Genomic DNA, 20,496 nt, shown 5'->3' with positions numbered 1-20,496 from the left:
TTGTGTCTAATTCTCTGATCACTAAAAGTTGAATATTATAATTATTTATGCTTTGATTATGTCAGAACTTCATTAATGAAATGGAGTATTTATATTATAATTGTTCTACAATCTAAATATGATATTAATTAAAAGCCAGGTTTCTAACCAACAACTTCTGTTTATTAATTACTAAAATTGTTCATTTCTACGCTATTTTTCATTAAAAGTTAAAGCGAAAAAAGACCATTATAACATAATAATAAATTAAAGATTTATATGTACAAATGGATAGTTAATTTTTTACAATATTATATAAAAACTAAAATAACTAAAACAACAAATTAAAATACATTCGGATCCGATTTTATAGCTTTCTGATTTATAGTATTTTCCAATCGTTTATTAATATTGAAAAATATATCATGCTTTTATTGTTTTGTCGAGTTTTCCATGAACGAACGATCGCTTAATTAGAAGCGGCTAATTATCAACGACGCTCGGCGAATAATGTTCACCATACAAAAGCAATATTCCAGCATGTTACACATAAACGACTGCTTCAAATTAATTGCACAATAATTACTAAATAATATGTCACATCGTGATTAGACATTACATATTACGAATAATTTTAACACCATTATCAGATCCCCTTTTGCTCATTCTCCTTTTGTTGCTCTTCTTCTTCAATAGCTATTAAAGCTGTTGTTTATTTAAATGCACTCTTTTCGAACACAATTTGTATGTAAGAAATATTAATGCTTTTACGAATATTAAAGTTTTTTTTTAATAATTATGTATTTGCAATTTATTGATTTATTCAATAATCTACTTGTCAATCAGACTCTCTTTATAAAATGCTCTTAATTAAAAATGTTAATTATTATAATTTCCATGGATTTCCACGAAATGAATATGCATAATACACAATGCGGCGACAAAAGTGATTGGATATATTATACAAATTAATAATATAATTTTGCAATGAAAATTGCATAAACACACATATTAAAAATATTTTTTCAATATTATAATGAACAATTATAATTACTGCATATTTTATATATTCGCGTAATAAAAAATCCAACAACTCATAGATAATTTAATAGATTGACCAAAGAGATCATGCGACGTTATGCGATTAGGCGAAATACTATAAATAAAAGATACTAAAGAAACATTGTTAATTAATATAATTTCCATGAATTTCCGCGAAATGAATATGCGTAATACGTAATGTATCGATAAAGGTAATGGGATAAATAAAATTATATAAATGATATAATGAAAATTGCATAAACAGGTGTATTAAAAATATTTTTTCAATATTATAATACAGAACAATTTTTGACTGCATGTTTTATATAGTCGCATAATTTATCAAAAAATCCAGTAACTCGCGGATGATTGACCAAAGAGATCACGTGACATTATACGATTGGGTGAGATACTAAAAAATGAACAAGATACGATAAAGAAACGTTAATGTTACACTATTCGGAAATAACTGAAACTGCGTAAACGACTCGGCAATTTAAGATACCTAAATCCTGAAGTTGCGGACGTGTCCTCGTCGAAAAGAGAACAGTGTCCTTCGTCAGACCGAGAGATAGTTCCCAATTTCTTCCACGTGGCAGAGCGGTGGATCAGCGGGGAAAGGGGTTGACTTTTTACTTGACAGTCTTGAAATTTACGAGTCTTACGATATATTCTCTCACTTCGCGCGCTCGTCCTCCGAGAACGACCGGGGGGAGGGAGGGGGGGTTTGAACAACGACGCCAGGTATCCACCCCCGAACTCCCTTCAGTGAGTCCTCGTGGTAGTTTTCTCTTCTCCCATTTTGTCTTCAGTATCTCTTCGTCGAAACCTCGTCCTCCTTCTTGAAAAAATAGCGTAAAATCAAGATCCTTTGGCGGCACGTAACGACTATGATCTCTTATTTTCGCTCGTCCTTCGAATAACGTTGACGTTTTAGTAAGTCCTTTTTCACGAGTCTTCTCCATAAATACATGGAAACACATTCTCGATCGTTAATACGTGATTCATTTTAGCGCGTTTAGATATTTATTAATAATCGATAATTATATCTTTTATAATTTATTTTTAAAATATATAATTGATAAAATATATAATTTATTTAGACGATTATAATTTGATAATTTATTTAAGCAATTATTAACAACTAATAGTTTTTTCATGAGGGTTGATATATGAAATATTGCGCGATATAATGAACAAACTTGACTTATGAATTCTTCATGTAATTTAGAGATTTATTTTTTTAAGAAAAATTATTGAAATGAAACAAAAATTATTTAAAAACATTATGCGCGCGTTTCATTAAGCAACATGTTCGAATAAAATTTATTATTTAAATTTTTATAAAATCTAGATTATTTTTAGATTTTATAAAACTTAAATTATTGTTACATCTCTCAGAGAGTGTATATATATATATATATATATATATATATATATATATACAGATCATTCGCGACAGCTTAATGAATATTCTTTTCGATATTGCTTTTCATTGTAACCACTAATGGTAGCGCTATTGACACAAGGATATTTTCGCAAAAGGTAAATTTCAAATTTAATTAAATTGAAAGAAAGGAATCGATCATTAGCGAATCGGTTTTGGTTTAACCACGCGCTCTGATTTCCACGTGATTACAAACGAGCCGTTAGCAACCCCTAAAGGGAAACCTTCCGTTCACGATTAACCGACTTTCTTACACGCTCACGCGAGAGATACGCCTCTCGTGTTCTCCTTTTCGCGTCTGACTGACAAGGGCGAGATGTAGGAAGCGCATCGAATCTCGTATATTGTATTATACAATGAATGGTGACTGATGGTGTGACGAATGCGCGCGTTCCACGTGGAGGCACGTCAATCTCTCTCGCGCGAAAATCCGGCAGGGTGACACGACATATCCGTCCAAAAACACGACGAGCGTATGAAACCGATAGCTTTCACCCCCCCCCCCCCCCTCGTATCCTCTATTCGACATAATGCGAAAAAATGTAGATAATAAAGAACCAATATTGATCGCGCCGTTACTTTCGAGGGTTATCACATCGGCTACATTAATCCCGTCGTCTCCGTTAATGATTTACCCGAAACGTGACAGCTGCGAATGATCGACGAACGTCGTGAGGGTGAGACGTCTCCCTTAAAATTCGGTGACAGCTGCGCGATAAGAAATAATCTCGAAACGTCTTAAAACTATATTTTTTTTTTTTTTTTTGGATTCAAGATGATGCTGAACGGACGAGCGAACTCTGACGAAATGTTCACACATCTAAATATGTATAGATATATTTATAAATACATACATTCATACATAGATTTCTGCACTCACATGAACAAATTTTCGTGTCGACTTTTTGTGTCACATTTTTTATTCAGCTTAATTCTAAGAACTCAATCTTGTTTCTTTATATAATCTTCTAGTCTAACAATATCAGTTTTGTAAATGCAGACTGTAAAATTTTATATTAAAATTTTATATAAAGCAAATATTGATGCGACTTGATAGTGGCTTTGGACGCCATATTAAAGTACCAAATGTAACAAAGATCTAAATTAAATAAAAATTTTTCTTGTTTTTTGTTTATACGAAATTCATATGCTAGACACGTATTGATGCATAAACTTTAATTGTGGAAAGAAATTTCCAAATCTATAAAATTAATATAAAATTAAACCGATTCAAAGATTATTATATGCTGCTCGATATAGACGAGTTCAGCATCCCTTTAATAATACATGTGACGAATAATGATTGAATAACAAATTGTCTCAAGAATACTCGTTATTTATATATATAAAATATAATTGTCAAAGATAAAAATTGGTATTCAAAAGTACCTGCACTAACATTCTTTTCTTATTATATTTGTTGCATCTTTTTTTATAAGTGGGTGACCTTTGGCTGTTGTGCTGAGTCTATTTTTCTCGATTTTCCTCGGCTTTTTACGCGCGTTTCCATGAGAAATTATAAATCAATCGGAACGCGCAAATGTCAAGACATCGCTTTTCAGAAGCGGCGGAAAAGACGAGCGGGCGATAGTTATGAATGATTTATTCTCAGATCCATCTTATCATGCTTGATTATTATTCAACAATCGTTCTATTGTTCGTATTGTTATTCCTTGATTTCCTCCTTTATTAAATATATTCAATCGTAATAACGAACGCTTCGTGTCTAAAATCTCCGAAGGGAACAGGCGCACCTGTAGCGATGCTTCAATGGATCGTATCAGGTCAATCCATAACTTCATGCATATTTATTGCATATATCACGACTAACGTTCGACGTTAATGGCAATATCAGAATCGATAAGATATCGAAAGTAATTGACAGCGGAAGTGTATACACACACATACACCCCCCCCCCACACACACACACACACACACACACACACACCGATGTGTCGAAGAAAAAAGGGATAATCGTAGTTCTAGTCTAGTTTCACAGTTTCTCAAAAATATTGTGAATTCGCGGGCCGATCTGACGGTGCTTTGCGCCGTCGCATTCCCAATCCCAGGGGGAATGCGGGACGGAGGGGGCGTAAAATCGGAGCGATTTTCGTGCTTTCCCGGATTGGGCGCGCGCTCGCACGCGCCTCGCTCGAGAAAACGCGCTGACTGACGTCGATGCAATTCCCGCCGGTGCAATTTCGTTTCCTCCTTTGTTTAATACGCCACGTACATACATACGTACACACACACACACACACACACATACACACATACACACACATGGCGATGCTTTGTCGCAACGTTAAGGTAACCTGGATCGAGGGAGATTACACTATCGCCCCGTTCGCAGCACGCCTGCGAACATCCCGCCACGGCTTTCCGTCACGTGCGCGAGCAAAAGCCCCGATAATCGTAGTTTCCAGTAGCGAATAATGTAGATGTGCTGAGAAATAATGCGAGAGAAAGAGAGAGAGGGCAAGGGGGTGGAGGAGGAGAGGTGAAGGAATACTGAGCGTATAAAATATGCAGGAATGTCTTTTACATTTTTACAGAGGAACTCGGTGTTCCGTTTCCTCTGTCTCTCTCTCTCTTTCTCTCTCTCTCTCTCTCTCTCTCTCTCTCTCTCTCTCTCTCTCTCTTTCTGCCAGATGATTTTCTCGTTTCCTTTCACTTCTTCGACGCTGCAACGGAAATTATGACTGGTACCAAGTACGCGCGGACAGCCATTGTCAGCCTTTTTTTCTCATTGCGCTTTTCGAGTTTGCATCAGCCGGAAGCTCGTTGACGCGTTGAAAAATATGTCGGGTGAAAAAAACCCTGATAAGTAAAATCATCTCAAAGATGCTCGAATTATCGAGTGCGTAATATAATTTTGAAAATTAAAGACTGGTTGGAGAACGCTTAAAAGAAAAAAAAGATCAACGTTTTGCGCAAATTGTACAGAATTCGTATCATTTTTTATATCACATATCGATATCTCGATATAAAATTTTCGATACGAGATTCAGGACATTCAACAATTATTGTGTGCCTCTTTCGCCTCGTTAACCGAGAGAGAGAAAGAGAGAGAGAGAGAGAGCGACGGTTAACGAATGACGCGCTTAATGAGATCGCCATTCGCTTATTACATCTCGCTCGACACGCAAAAGTAGATCCACTTTAAGAAGAAAGAGAGAAGCTCGGTTTCTCTCTCTCTCTCTCTCTCTCTCTCTCTCTCTCGTTTACCTTCACTCCCGTAGAAATACGCAATTCCGTCGCCGGTGGGTACCACGTTGCGAGTTTATTACGTTTCACGGATCTTTCGACGAGAGAGAGAGGGAGAGAGAGAGAGAAAGACAAAGACTCGAAGGTGCTCGCCTCGAGTTTCCCGCCGTGTTAATCCGGCGCTAAGCGTTATCCGTAATAGATTGGGAGATTGGGACTGTTAGAGGGGTCGTTACAGTTTATACAAGATTCTTTCGTGGCAAAGTTACAGCGGCACGAAAAAAACAGCGCGGCTACGCAACAGCCCGACCGATCGCTTTGTTTCGGAGATGTAATAACGATAAAACAGCTTGCAAAAGTGACCCCATTAAATGGTGAGAGTCACTCACGTCACAATTTCTCGGGAATATGATTTATTCTTCGTTGTATTTAACGAAATTCAAGCGCTGTTTTCTAATTAATAAATAGTTTATTTTCTAAATTGTATAAATCGAATAAAACCATAATATTGAAATATTATCAATAATATCTATTTCGTTTAATGTCAATTTACATAATCATCGTTAATTTTACATGTTATTAAATATTTTTAAAATAAAAGTTATGAGACGCTCATTTAAGTAAGTATCAATAGCAGAAAATAGAAATAGAAATATGAACATAATATTTATTTATTATTATATCTTAAAAAAATGATAAATTAAAGAAAGTTTGAATTAAAAATATATAAATTAATATTTTTCATTATAAATTTATTGTATTTTTATTTATTACATCAAATATATATTACTTTATACTTCGTGTCCATTCGTGTTTGCTCCATTTGACAAATATTTTTGTTTTTCTTCATCGAAGAATATAAATTTCCATTAAACTGTACAGTTATTAATTAAAATCGATGAAGCTTTACCAAAATGAAACATTTACTTTGTAATTACAATTTTTAAATTTCTGTTTTATATGTAAGCGTCTCAAATTAAGAGAAAATATAAGCATAGGTGTGAACCTAGAATTTTTTTTTGAGAAAAGGCTTCACCAATTTGTTAATTTTTTGCGATAATAAATTATTTTTTTAAATATTTTAGAGCTTAGAATATCTCCTCGTTCCTGATTTTGAATGAAAAAAATATTATAATTAAAAAAATATTTTATAAATCATAACTTTAACTTTTTTTTAAATTTCGGGAGAAGTTTGAATCTCCCAACCCTTCCCCATGGAGATAAGATTATGCACTTATAATGTAAAATTTTGTATTTTTAAAATTAAATATCTTCGAAACGTTATAAAAGTCAATGAAAGTTTCTTTAGATGTTATTGATCTATTAATTAATTTCCATATCATATATATATATATATATATATATATATATATATATATATATATATAAAACAATCTTGTTTTATATTTCATCAAACACGAGGATCTCCTTAGAGAAAATTAAAGATATTGTGAACATCAGATGCGTTTTCCTGTAATTTTTATGTAAAATATGTTAAATGCAATTTCACTCGCTAAATAAGATTTTAATTGAGTTTTATTGTCGATTTTTAAGCAGTTTTGTTATTTGATTTGAATTTAAAAGTTCTTATTCTTGAAAATCGTTTCGTATTTTAAAAAAAAATAGGGATTATCTGCATATAAATACATTATATTATAAATATATTTAAAATTTAGATATTTAAGTATATTTATTACATTTCCAAACGCATTCAGATTCGACAGAAGTTAAATGTTATCACGGGTAACAATGTATGTCAATATCAACCCACTAATTTGAAACATAAAACTCACTAATTTGAAACATAAAACCGGAACAGAATGTTTGGCGTACATTTATTATAAAAGGGATGTTACATTTCGGTGTAACGTTAGATATTCAGACTCACGCATGATGATTGTGTATACAAAATTACCGCACTACCGATACATACACGAGGTCAATGTGCTGTTTGCTTCGCATTTCCACCATGATGTTTGAGATGCGAGATGTTTCGCATATTGTGACATTGTTATCCTTAGAAATGTCATCTATTATTAATTAGCGATTACTATTCCGTGTGGCTTAAATTAAATATCGCTCCGTCTGTTGTCGTTTTATTATCTAATACGTGTTTTATAAGAAACTTATTCATTTACTTAAGTACTTTAATATGTAAAATGATAAATATGCACTCATCACATTTTATGTGTAAATTCAATAATCGTACGTGCTTTTACAGGAAGAAATTGTTCGTAAAATCATAAACTTAAAAATAAAATAGAATAAATAAAAATTATATAAATTTTTATAAAATAAAAAAAAAATAAATAAATGCACAGACATTTACAAATAGCTATCTTGAAGTTATTGTTAAAAAATAATTGCACAACGTTGGATAAGAGTTTTTCTGTTTAAATTATTATTTCTTAAAATTTGTTATTTTCTCTAAGATATTTAGTACTTTTTCGTTTATTTTCGTTTACTTTGGTTATTGAAAAGCGTGAATCGAATCGACTGTGTATGTCGCGCGAGGTTCGTGCGAAATCACGGCTCACCCCTCGATTTTATTACGTTCTTGAAATACGTTTGACTTAGTCCTGAGAGCTAAAGAGGCAACTCGTAGGGTGGCGGAGGCGGGAATTCTCAGCACGAAATCACGTCATAGGGTGGTGCAGATTTGCCAGAAACGGTTGCGAGCTTGCTTGCGAGTTCGTTCGAGGCCTAACGCTCTTTCCACGCGATGGTGGATTCCATCGTCGAGGGAGAGGGGGAGGGGAAGGGAGTAAAGTCCTCCAGTGTCGATTCAAAGATACGGACACGAAACCGGGTCAGGGGTCCTCGACGAGGCCACCCCGCGGACATAAATGAGGTTCCTCCTTCCCGATGTGCCCGACGACGGAACTTTGGCGGCCGATTTTGCACGTCGTGTCTGCCACATCAAAGTTTTAATCGGGAGAACAAATTTGCGCGTCGCACGGTAACGCTTTGAAAAAAAAGGTGAGGTTGAACTTCAAAATAGAAACTTCAGCAGCATCTTTCGATATTGATTATGCGATAAAAAGTGACCCTGTATACATAAGTATTATGCATAAAAGAAGTTCGACGTTTTTCTAATACGTGTTAAAGGGAATAGGGTGATGCAACAACTTATTATTATTTAGTATTCGGATCCATATGTAACATTTATATTCGAATATTGGTAATCTTTATTTATGCATTAAGGATTTGTTTATCGAATAATTGGATAATACGTATTCCGATAATCAACACGCACATAATGTATTTAAAAACCTACATTTTTTTCAATTTTCTTAGTTTATTTCTCATTTTTCTTAGACGTTTACGATGATCGCAGCTAAAGAACGAAATGTTTAATTATAACTCGTGAGGGGTAGATGTAATTAAGCGTACGGAAAAAAAGATGGTCAAAGGATAAAAATAATATGCTGACCGGTCTTTGCGACGCCGTATTATATTTCGATTATGATTGCTCCACGGGAAAGTTTAGCAGCTGGTTGGTACTCGAAAAAGAGTGTTAGGCAAACCCCTCTGTGTGAAGGGTCGAGTGGATCTCGACCTGAAGGCTTTTTAAAGCCGCTCGATAACAATTTTTCGCTGTCGGACGATTGCCAGAAGCGCGCTCTCGAAATGTATTTCCTAGAAATGTAGTAGGTTTTAATTTTTAACTATTTTACAATTCTCGCTCGACGTTAATTGAACGTGATATGAAAGAATGAAAACAAATATCTACCTGGAAAAACCTGGGAAACCTGGAATTCTTAGAGATTCTTAAAATTTATTCATATCTCGAAAAATCGGGAAATTTTATTGAATTTTACTGAAAATCAGGGAATTTTTTTTGAACTTGCTTGTTTTAATATTTTGTCTTTGTATTATAATCGAGAGTTTACCGATTGAATTGTTAATGATAACAGTGGATTTATCCACTTTAAATATCGAAACATTTTACGATTAATCCAATATTTAGTATCGATAACGATTTCGTGTTGCATGCATTTTGTTTAATGAAGACGGATATTTATTTTAACAGCTTCATAAAAGTTGAATTTTGTTCAGATTATGCATTATAATTTTTTGTTTGTGATTTTTGAAAATAAAACTTGAAAACTGTAATATAAAATATGCAATATAAAATATTTATTTTTTAGAATCTTTATAATTTCTTTCAAAATTTTGAAATTTAGTTACTGAAACTCGAGTGATTCTTAATTTTACTTCATGATTTATAAACTTTTATAAATGAAAAATATTAAGGATTTTGCACAATAAATATATACTTATTTGTAAGATATATTTAAAAATACTTGTTTCATCTGGAATTTTTAACAAATTGCCTTAAAAATCCTGAGAATTTTCAGGGAATCTTTTTTTCGCGTTTGAGTAGACATCCTGAAGGAAAAAAAGCAGCATATAGAAAGAAGAAAATCAAAATCGGAAGAAGAGATAAAAAATAAATTACAGAGGCTAACGACGTAACGTATCTGTTATTCTCGTAAAGTTACACAATCACGGTAAACTACGTGGTGAACGACAGGCGGAAAGTACAAGCGGTTTTTATTTTATTTAGAGGAAGTACACTTCTGTTGATGAAAATACCGCGTTTAGAACAACACGGTAGAATAAACGTATGAAAAGTGATGTGGCGCGGGATATAACAGTTCCTATAAAATACACCGCGAAGTTGTCGTCGGCATATCCGCCATCTATTCTCGTCCGCGGGGGTTGGGGGGAGGATATCAAGCCGTTTTATCTCGTCGCGGCCAGAGAGAAGAAATGCGCGCGACAGTTACCTTATTATTTATTATTACATAAAAGGTCGCGTGTGCGCCGACAAGCGTGGTGTATTTCACCTCAGATAAAAAAATTTTATTTCTAAACGCGAGAGGAGGAAGAGAGAGAGAGATTTTGTATTCCTATAGTGATTTTCTAGGGTTTCTAGGGTTTTACATTTTGCAATTTAAATTTATTTAGACGTATTGTCATTTAATTTTTTGTTGCCCCCCCCCCCATTTTTTATTCATTTCATTTCTGTTTTTTTTTCTTTTTTTTTTTTAGACATATAATTCGATATTCGTTACATCGAAACGAAGTATCGGAGAGGCTTTCTATTATTGATAGATTATTATTTTCACCTTTTAATTCTTTTATTCGAAGTGAAAGGAAGAAAATTTATGGCTCTCGCAATCTAGCAACATCTTTGCATTTGCCGATTTCGAACAGTTGTAGGATTCGTTGTAAGCTTCAGTGGGAACACGGTTATGTAAATTATATTGGATTACAAAATCGCCATGTGCGCGTAAGCAACTAACGGCAAATCTTTTTTCGATCACCATTTGCGAATAATCGACACAGGTCTTCGCCTCTGATACTTCAATTCGCTCATACGTCCAATCGCAAAAATTTTATTTTCGCAATTCTCATCGTTTTCTGTCAAATATACTTGCGTCAATTAAAATGAAATATTTGTTCCTGTCTCGATAAGGATTATTCGACTCTTTGCACAAAAGAAATTTTTTCTTTTATTGAATTAGACAAAGATAACAAGCTAGCAAATTTTAAATAAAACAGCAATAAAAAGAGTTTGTAAAAAGCATGTAAATAAAACTGCTTATAAAAAGAGTTGATTTTCGAATAGATTAGAAATAAATATCAATTTGCATTAATAAAAGAATTATTTTCATAACTATGAGTATATGCATTATATTTATCTAGGCAATATTTTTTTATAAATTACATAATTAGATAATTTTTTTTTAGAATTTTAAGTAGATAGATGTCGCAGAATAAATTAAATATTTAGTAATTTACTTGAATGGATAAGTAATGAATATTTTAAAGAATCGAATGCAACTTCTATCGTTATAATTTCACATTTTATTCGCGAAGTTTCGCGAGCTAGATTGCTTTACACTTGAGATGAAAAAGGATATGCATTCAAGAAGCGTGGAGTCAAAGATCTTGTCGAAACGCGAGCGTTTCAGGTTGATTCGCTTTCAACAAGTGGTTCGGGCCATTAGTCACTCTGAGAGCTTGCGAATATCGATAGCTCGCGAATATCGATAGCTCGCATTCCGCCGAGAAGCGAACATTTCGTTTGAACCAAGTTACCGCCATTGTTTCTTATATTCGGGGAAACAATTCGCAGATTTTAACTTTTACAGTTACACATGATTTCTTGAAGGGATCCTTTTTCATAAATTACAAGTTGATTTTCTTGCCATGAAAACTTGATTATTTAACTTGAATTTCAAGACTCCAGAGAAACAAATATCTTAATATCTTAAAATTACATTAAATTTATATGAAAGGAAGATTCAATTAACGAAAGGAAAGATTTTATCCATCTGAGTCTTGTTATATTCGTTTATACTTGGCATTTAATTTCCCAACTTGATTCTTACGGATAAATAATTCAGAGATATTGCCGTCCAGTCCTTGAAATAGAGAGATATATCCTTTTTTAATTTTTCTTTTTTGTTGATTAAAAGAATATCCAACGAATCTCGGGCATTTTGCACGGTAGTCTCGACATATATTGCGAGGATTTCCTTGATAAATGCCGCATATCTGCCGGTAGGGCGGGAAAGGGCGTTCCGAGGAAAAAAGAAAAGGGAAAAATAGTATCTGTTTATACATCGCTGATAATAAAACAGTTACCGAAAGCTATTTTATAGTTCGGGGCTCCTTCGACAACTCTAAAAACGCGGGCTTTGACGGAAGCTATCGATCGGCACCGCACGCGCGCAACTCGTTCTCGAGTTTAATTATTTTCACGCGCACGCGAGTCGCACAACTACCTGTTCATTTGTGTTCGGGCGCGCGATGTCAATAGCGATCGCCGTCAGCCTTCGTGGTTGAAAACCATTAATTTTAAAGCCACGTCGGAATTCTTATCGGACGAGCAAGCAAGCAAGCAAGCAAGCAAGCAAGCAAGCAAGCAAGCAAGCAAGCAAGCAAGCAAGCAAGCAAGCAAGCAAGCAAGCAAGCAAGCAAGCGAGCGAGCGAGCCAGCCGCCATCGCTGCCGGGAAGGAGAGTTGGACAAGTATGAAACGAGCAAAACCGGTAGCGTCATTCACAGCCGCGATGCGAACGAACGGCTCGGTTTAGAAGCAGCAGTTACACAATTGTCGGAAAACGAAGCGGCGATTCCGTTTAATAATAGAGGCGCGGAGCCGCCGTGTGCCACTCAATCTTTTCACGTCGCCTGGCTAACTGAAATTATTGCGGAGATACGCTCGGATCAAACAAAGGGACAAAACCTCCGGTAACGAATCCTGTCGAGAGTTTGACGTTTTATTTTTTCTCTTTCGGGAAGTAACCGTTATCGGCGACTATTGTCCGTTTCCAGGACAATCTTAAAGGACGGATAGGAGGACGTGACGTCGAGACGCGACGTCCGATTCCGACCGCGCGTTGCGTAGGAAATAATCGTGAGGTGAAAAATTATCATAAAATGAAATACGATAAAAGAGTACGTCTGTCCATCGAACTTGATGGAAACGGCGCAGTCGCGAGCAAATTTTTCTAAATTGAAATCTCGGAACACGCTCGACGGCGTCCCGAGACAGCATATCCTGGTGCATGTCCTATGCGCATCCGTCACGGTCCGTCGCGTCTCGGTTCGTGATCAACGTGATGCGTGATCGTCGCGTGAGAATTTTTCTCTTCGTAATTCGAATTCGAAATTGCGAGAAATTCGCGCGCGAATCGGCCGATCAGCTAATCTCGCGTTGCGCGCGCGAGGACGGCACATTTGTGATTTAATCCCGAAGGCGCTGCCTTATGGTACGCGTCCTACTGTGCGAAAGAGATATATACCGGTCGACCCCTTCGTGTTTACCGAGTAAACTTGAGCAAAAGCTATCGACAAGCTCGATTACTTAGTTGCATACGAGGTAACGAACGGCGTGATTGCCTTTGCGAAAGTGTATTCGGTGGCGATAAAGTCTTCTCGAAATGAAACGCCGAGTCAACGTCATAAACTTTGATGGAGACTCCAGCCACGTGGAAAAAAGAGTAAATGTAGACAGAAAAAGGAATTCGCGCAGCGAATTGCGAATAATGTGGAATGTACAATGTGATTTTTTTATAAAGATTGATTGAAAGTAAGAATTATGTTATGCGAGAATTAATTTTGCAATTAATTGCTTGTTTAAAAAAAAAGTGTCCTGAATTATTTTAGTTTGTGTAAATTCCCAATTTGAATTTATCTAATTCATTGTTTTAGAATTTTTTTTAAGTCATCTCGAAACTTACCTTTAAATTACGCAGAATATTCCATCCAAGAAAGTTGATTCTGTAAATAAAAGAAAATGAATTATTAGAATATGTTGGAAAAGTATATTAAAAATTATATATTTATTATGAGATTATACGCTATGCATTTATCCTTTTTAGTTCATGTTGTTAAAAAGTTAAATGTTAAAAAAGAAATAAAAAAATTATATTGCATTTCTTCTAAAAGCTTTTGTTTAAACATTCGAATTTTTATATTTTTGCGATAGACATAATTTACAGGGATAAATAAAGAGGCAAATGTCTCATCATTTTGCACTGTGAATCAATAATACTTCATTCAGCAGTAACAAATTATAAAAGAAGAATACCAGTGCTAAAGATAAGAGTAAAGAAAGAGAGAAAGATGTTGCATGAGATCTATATTACATAGTGGGATTACATCTTGGCATCTTGTGGGACTGGACCGTTCATAAAAAAAGCCGGAAAGAAGCGACATTCTTCTAAGCTTCTAAATGAGCTCATGGATCAAGTGGAGAAAGAAACCTCCCCTCCGATTTGCTGGTAAACCAACGTCCTGCTTTATATCTCCGAGAAGAGACAGAAGCGACATTGCGCAGGTTAATTTTCGTGAGTAGCTTCTTCAAAAATGTCTTCAAAACAAATCGAGCGTGAAACGTTGCTTTTTCAGAATTGCACGAAAACGAAATTGAGTACATTGCCATTGTCAGGTGTTATTGTCATGAAATAAATTATTTCTATAGGAATTTACCTTTTTTTGTTTTTTTTTTTCCATTTTTATATATGAATTTTTGTTACTTTTTATTGTTGTGACCCTCAATGCAGGATAGATTTTTTTGCTCGTGTTTTGAATTACGTTTTTTAACAAATTTAAGAGTGATATTTTAAACGAATATTTAATGGATATTATCATTTTCACAATTTTCTAATTAATATAGAATATTAAATATCTTGATAATGAAGCGTTAAATTAAAATTTCAATTAATCGTTTAAATAAATATTGTGTTTCGTTAATTAGCTTGGAATTGTCAGGTCTGTCGCACAATTTATTCTCGAGAAATCTTTTATTAACGATTTATAACAATTATAACAATCTCACGTATATATTTCTGCGTTTTATTATATATTTCTTTTTTTTAATAAGTTTTACGGAAAAAAAATATTTCATGGTTATTTTACAAACGGTATATAAAAAAAACAAATATAAAAATATTTTATATTTGTTTTTTTTTTACATACCGTTTGTAAAAATTTAAGAGGTATGAAATGTATCATAAATTTCGGTATCATAAATCAATAAGTATATAAGAAAATCTCATCAAGTATATATGACGACGTTAATTCGTAATTATGAGCAATCATAGCGGCGTTAATGAAAATGTCTTGCACGAGTAATCTGAAATTTCACAACAGTTTTACGCGAAGGGAGAAACTCGTTTTGAATTGCTCGCTGGGCAAGATCTTATAATTGCGTCCTCGACAATTCAATCTAAATTAGCAGACGTCATAAACATTCCGGGAATCGTTACTGGTAGCTTTGCGTTTACCGGCGAAAATGAGATAAAAACTCTTTCGCCGATAAGAAAAACAGGTAAAAATCTAATAAACAATGTAATTGATATGATATTCCCCTTTGACAGAATAAATTCCGTCGGAAGACTATAAATTATTGTTACATCGAAATCAGTTGCGATATTTCTTCTTCGCAGATCGTACAAATATTTTTCGAGTTGAGAGCACAAGCACGTACTTCTAGTCAAGAGATTCTGATACGAGAGCCCTTTATCCCTTGATGGATAAATCCGCAGAATAGGTCTGCATATCGATATATATACGATTATTAAATCTATATTTATTTCTGAATTTCTATATTTAGTGACACATGTATATTTCTATTGAAATTACACTTTTACGTAGGAGACAAAAAATAAAAAAATAAATATAAAAATATAATAAAAATAAATATATATATATAATAATAATATATATAATAATAATATATATAATAATATATATAAAAATAAAAAAAATATTGTTTATACGATATTTTATAGATGTGTGTAAATATCTTTTTTTATTTATATATATAGTTGAAGTTATATTTTGAATATACGGGCGGAATAGTCGATATTTATCGCAATTCCTGCTCTCCGATGTGTATCATAATTCCATCGTGTATACATATTCCTGAATGCCATCGATTAATCAGCGATAACGTTCAATTAACGCCACACCCTCGCTTCCTCATCACGGTTTTCTCACATCGATTAGTATAGCGACCCTACCTATCAAGTTAACAGAGCGTTAACCTTACATCTCGCTTAAATTATGCTTTTATTTATACTGCATATTATTGCACTGCATATTATTGTTGACGCGAAAAGGTGACACGTGACACACTTGGCCGCTGTCATCAAGCGAAGGACGAGCCATTTTCCAAATATCCCATGTTTGTGCATAAATGTAATCTCTGCTACTTAATACGGTATTTAGTGCGACATGCAGAGTGATCTTATCTTAATCTCTTTTATTACGTGCTTATCACAATCTCTCGCCTTTCCCCGATAACATTGTTAAATTGCCTCTCGCGAGTCAAAGGATTAAGATTATCATCTCTTTGTTTCTCTACTGTGTTATTATATGCAATTTATTAGAAGAATTATAAACGAACGATTTAAGAAGTTTAAGAAATAGTAATTTAAGAAAATTAAAAAATAATAATAAAGTGTTATTAGTGTAAGAATGAGTAAATTTAAACTAATTTTTTATATTAATATTTTTATTATACTAATATTTTTTATGTACTGAGGCTGCGGGGAAAGTTTGGAAGAAATCGCCTCGGTTACTCGATAGTGAAAACTTCATTAATTGTTCGATATTTTTTTTTGTAGAGGAATTCTATTGTGCTTTCACGCTTGATACGTGGAACGAATGTAAATCAATAAGCTTCGTTTATATACATGATTACTAGTGCCATTCTCTTTAACACGCGAGAGAGCGTAGCGCGCATCCCTTTGATTAAAAAAATCCTAACAATTAACCGATAAACAATAAACGACGAAACTCGATTCGGGCACTTGTCCGCGGTGATTTTTTTTTTTTCCCCATGGAAGCTCTCACAGAGGAGAGGGTTAAAAGGCCCCATTGATTTTCTCTCGTGGTCGCTGTTGCCAAGTTCGTACTATAAGTTCGCATCGCGCGAGTTTTCCGTCATTGTGTATTGCACGGCTGACCGACATGTGTCGCGTAAAAGCGAGATGGAGGAAGAGAGAGAGAGAGAGAGAGAGGGGGGGGGATTGAGAACGACGATTCGGAAAAAAAAAAGAGAAAGAGATGTGCGGGGGCTTTCGCGACGATCATCATCAAAGAGGGAGACGGGAATCGTGCGACTTGACGAGGACGACACTTAACGAGGATGATATAGGTGTGGCATTCGACGTATTTCTCGGCTCGTGGCTCGTGTAATTATGTCCTCGACGATGCGAGGCACGCATACTCCATATACCATAGACTGGTAATACGAAAATTTAATGGACCACAGATTGTCACGCCGATTGCGTCGCCGGCGCTTATTCGCGGCGCTCCATAGCGAGCGTGTTTCTGGTTCACTCTCAAAGGCCTTCGATCGGAGCGTCTTATCCGCTTCGATCAAGATCGAGATCCCACTTGGTCAGCGAGGTGCCGCCTTGCTTGTACCGACTATTTGCCCGGCCCGTAATTCAAGGCGGACCAATCCCGCTGATTGCGCTGATGAACATTCGACCCCGACGTCCGACTAATTGAATTCCGCGATCCGAGTTAAAAATCCGTACTGCGCGCTTTACTGCGGAAAAATTTGAAAAGTCGAAGCACACTTTGCGATCTGTAAACTTAAATACGTCGGAACGAAGACTCGCGACTTTGGAAAGGTGCACACGAAAAAAATTAGTCTTAAATCAAGATGAATATTCTCATGTATAAGTAAGAGTATTAGAATCTTTTTATTAAATGTTAGACTGATCGAATTGAATTTGTATTAATGCAAGTATTATTTTTGCTCAACTCAAGATTATATATTTAATAAATATTTTTTATAAGATTATAATAGTCTTCTTGCATATATGTATAATGTATAATCTTGATTTAAGACTAATTTTTTTTTCCGTGCATAATTAAAATACTGTATAATTGTCGATCTTTTGATTAGCAATATTAAAAAAAAAAAAATAACAATTTTAATAAATTGTTATTCTTTTAGAAAAATATTCTTTGTGTACACAATGAAATCATGCATTCTTTTGTTTATATAAACTCTTTTATTAAATTATACGTTATTTATTTTTTTTACAAACAAAAACTTTACAAGATTAATCTTCAAACGTGCAAAAAACAAAACTTCATTTTTTCTTAAACTTCTGACACATTTATAGAGATGTTTAAATAAAAATTAAAAAATTTTGCAAGAATATCCAAACAAATTTCTATTTTAAATATATAGCTTCTTAATTAATAAAAAAATTGTATAAACATGAGAAAATACACACAGCAATTTTTTTAAATAATTCAGCCATGTGTTATAAATAACAGTAAAGAATAGGAAGATTAATATAAAAATATAAAAAAAATATTGTATTTGAATAGCAATTTCTAAACTAAACATTCTGACTTCAAATTGATGATATATCCTTTGGAAACTTTGGCAGGAAAAAAAGCATAAGCAGGAAATCATCGAAATTTTTCCCGGAAGGAGAAGAGTACGCAAGAATCGATATCATCAATTTCGCATGTTTTTTTTTCTCTTTTGAAAAAGAACTTTCTTCATGTATTCAAAGAACGTTACGCCACGTAAGGTCGATACAGGTCTCTTGGAGAATATGTAACGTCTATCTATTTCAATATTCATCCATTCACTTGAGGATTAAAACTTTATAATTACAACTCGGAGCAAGTTTCTGTATGAGAGTAAATTAAAAAGATTTCTAGGAACTAAAGATACATATTGCTCTAATGATCTTATACACAAAAATTTATAATTAACCGCCACAACAAAGCCACAACATTAATGGATATTCCATCTATCTAATGGATCTATCTAATGGATATTCCATCTATCTTGTGATTTCTAAAACAAATATTGTTTTTAAAATTTATTTAAAAAATTCATTTAACATAGATTTCATATCCTGAATAAGATCGGAAAATATAGACATTTCATAACTTTATTTTTTTAATTTTTATTTATTCTTTATTATCTTTTTAATAGCTTAACTTTAATTTTTTAATTGAATTTTTCTGTCAGATATACAATATATTATTTTTTTAATTCACAATATAATATTAATAATACTAATGACAGTATTAGTAATATCAATTAATTGTGTTTCTAATTGTTAGAGTCATTTTAATATTAAGAAATTAAATCTGTTCTATAATAATCGGACTCTCTAATAATCGAACAACAGCGTTATTTACTGTCAAAATAATTTACTGTCAAATAAATAATTAACCACGCGATACTTGAACTTTGACTTTTTCACATCAGATTACTGTTAAAAGTCACTGAGCGATGTTTCTCGATGTCTATTACTAGAAGTCTTACAAGTCTCTGTACAAAAAGATTTATTAAATTAAACGCTGTTTTTTCATTTTAGCGGTTTTTCGATAATTATTAAATCTAATGAAATGTCATATAATACATATTTGATACTTTTTTAAGAAAAATATAAATTATTTAACGAAATTATGGAGTTTTTCATAAAATCGTAGTAAACACGTATTGCGGAAAATATGGAAATGAAATTTACGCAAAGAGTAGGATGAGAATTTAATAGCTTAACTTTAATATAAAATTATTATATATAACTGATAACTCTATATATAAAACTGATTAATACTCCATATATAATAATTATATTTATATATACAATTGTTTACGCAATCACGCAGAATATGGAAATATTAATGACAAATAAATATATTTCGAAAATGTTGATTCTATATGAAATCAAGATGATTACGAGGAACTATTGTTGATATTCCTTTGTCATTTGTTCAAATTGCAGTATATCTTATCTTCTGTATCATGAATTTAACTTTTATTTATCGCACTATTATTCATTTAATTTAAAATTAACTTCTTCTGATAACAGCCTTTTGTTTTATTTTTATTGATGACTCATTTTGTTTTGTTTTTATTATTTTTAACTTTTCATGATATCGCTTATATTAATTGCTCAATTAGCAAATAAATTAAACTTTTGCATAGAAAATGGAAACATATTTTGAAAACTTTATTCATTCACACAAGCTAAATGATATCAAATCACTGTTATGATGATATCATGTTTTGTGTATAATTTGATAATCATTCGCACGTGATTTTGTGTGATAATATTATTCACTTATGTAATGTTAATCATCTAGATCTTTTCGACATTAATTATCTAGATCTTTTTGATCTTTTAGTAAACAAAATCAAATTGTCATCATTATGTACATACTTATTTTTCGGCAAAAAAAGCAATGCAAGTATACACGAAACTTTTCAACAAATTTCCTTTCCTTGAAAAATTTATATTATT

At 33.3% G+C, this 20,496-nt stretch overlaps 1 protein-coding gene across 4 annotated transcripts in view; it reads right to left on the bottom strand.

The window, feature by feature from the left end:
* Positions 1–20,496, bottom strand: part of LOC105427852 (GTP-binding protein Di-Ras2) — a 95,431-nt gene that overhangs the window by 54,507 nt on the left and 20,428 nt on the right. For all 4 annotated transcript variants that reach the window (XM_089084988.1, XM_089084990.1, XM_089084989.1 and 1 more), the window contains exon 2: positions 13,936–13,975. The gene's annotated coding sequence lies outside the window, so the exon portion shown is untranslated. The remainder of the gene's footprint in view (positions 1–13,935; positions 13,976–20,496) is intronic.

The sequence above is a fragment of the Pogonomyrmex barbatus genome, unplaced genomic scaffold (assembly GCF_055798465.1).
Source record: "Pogonomyrmex barbatus isolate J1 unplaced genomic scaffold, ASM5579846v1 scaffold9, whole genome shotgun sequence".
Taxonomy (NCBI): domain Eukaryota; kingdom Metazoa; phylum Arthropoda; class Insecta; order Hymenoptera; family Formicidae; genus Pogonomyrmex; species Pogonomyrmex barbatus.
The sequence above is the reverse complement of the archived record's forward strand: the minus strand, read 5'-3'. Positions and strand labels throughout refer to the sequence as shown.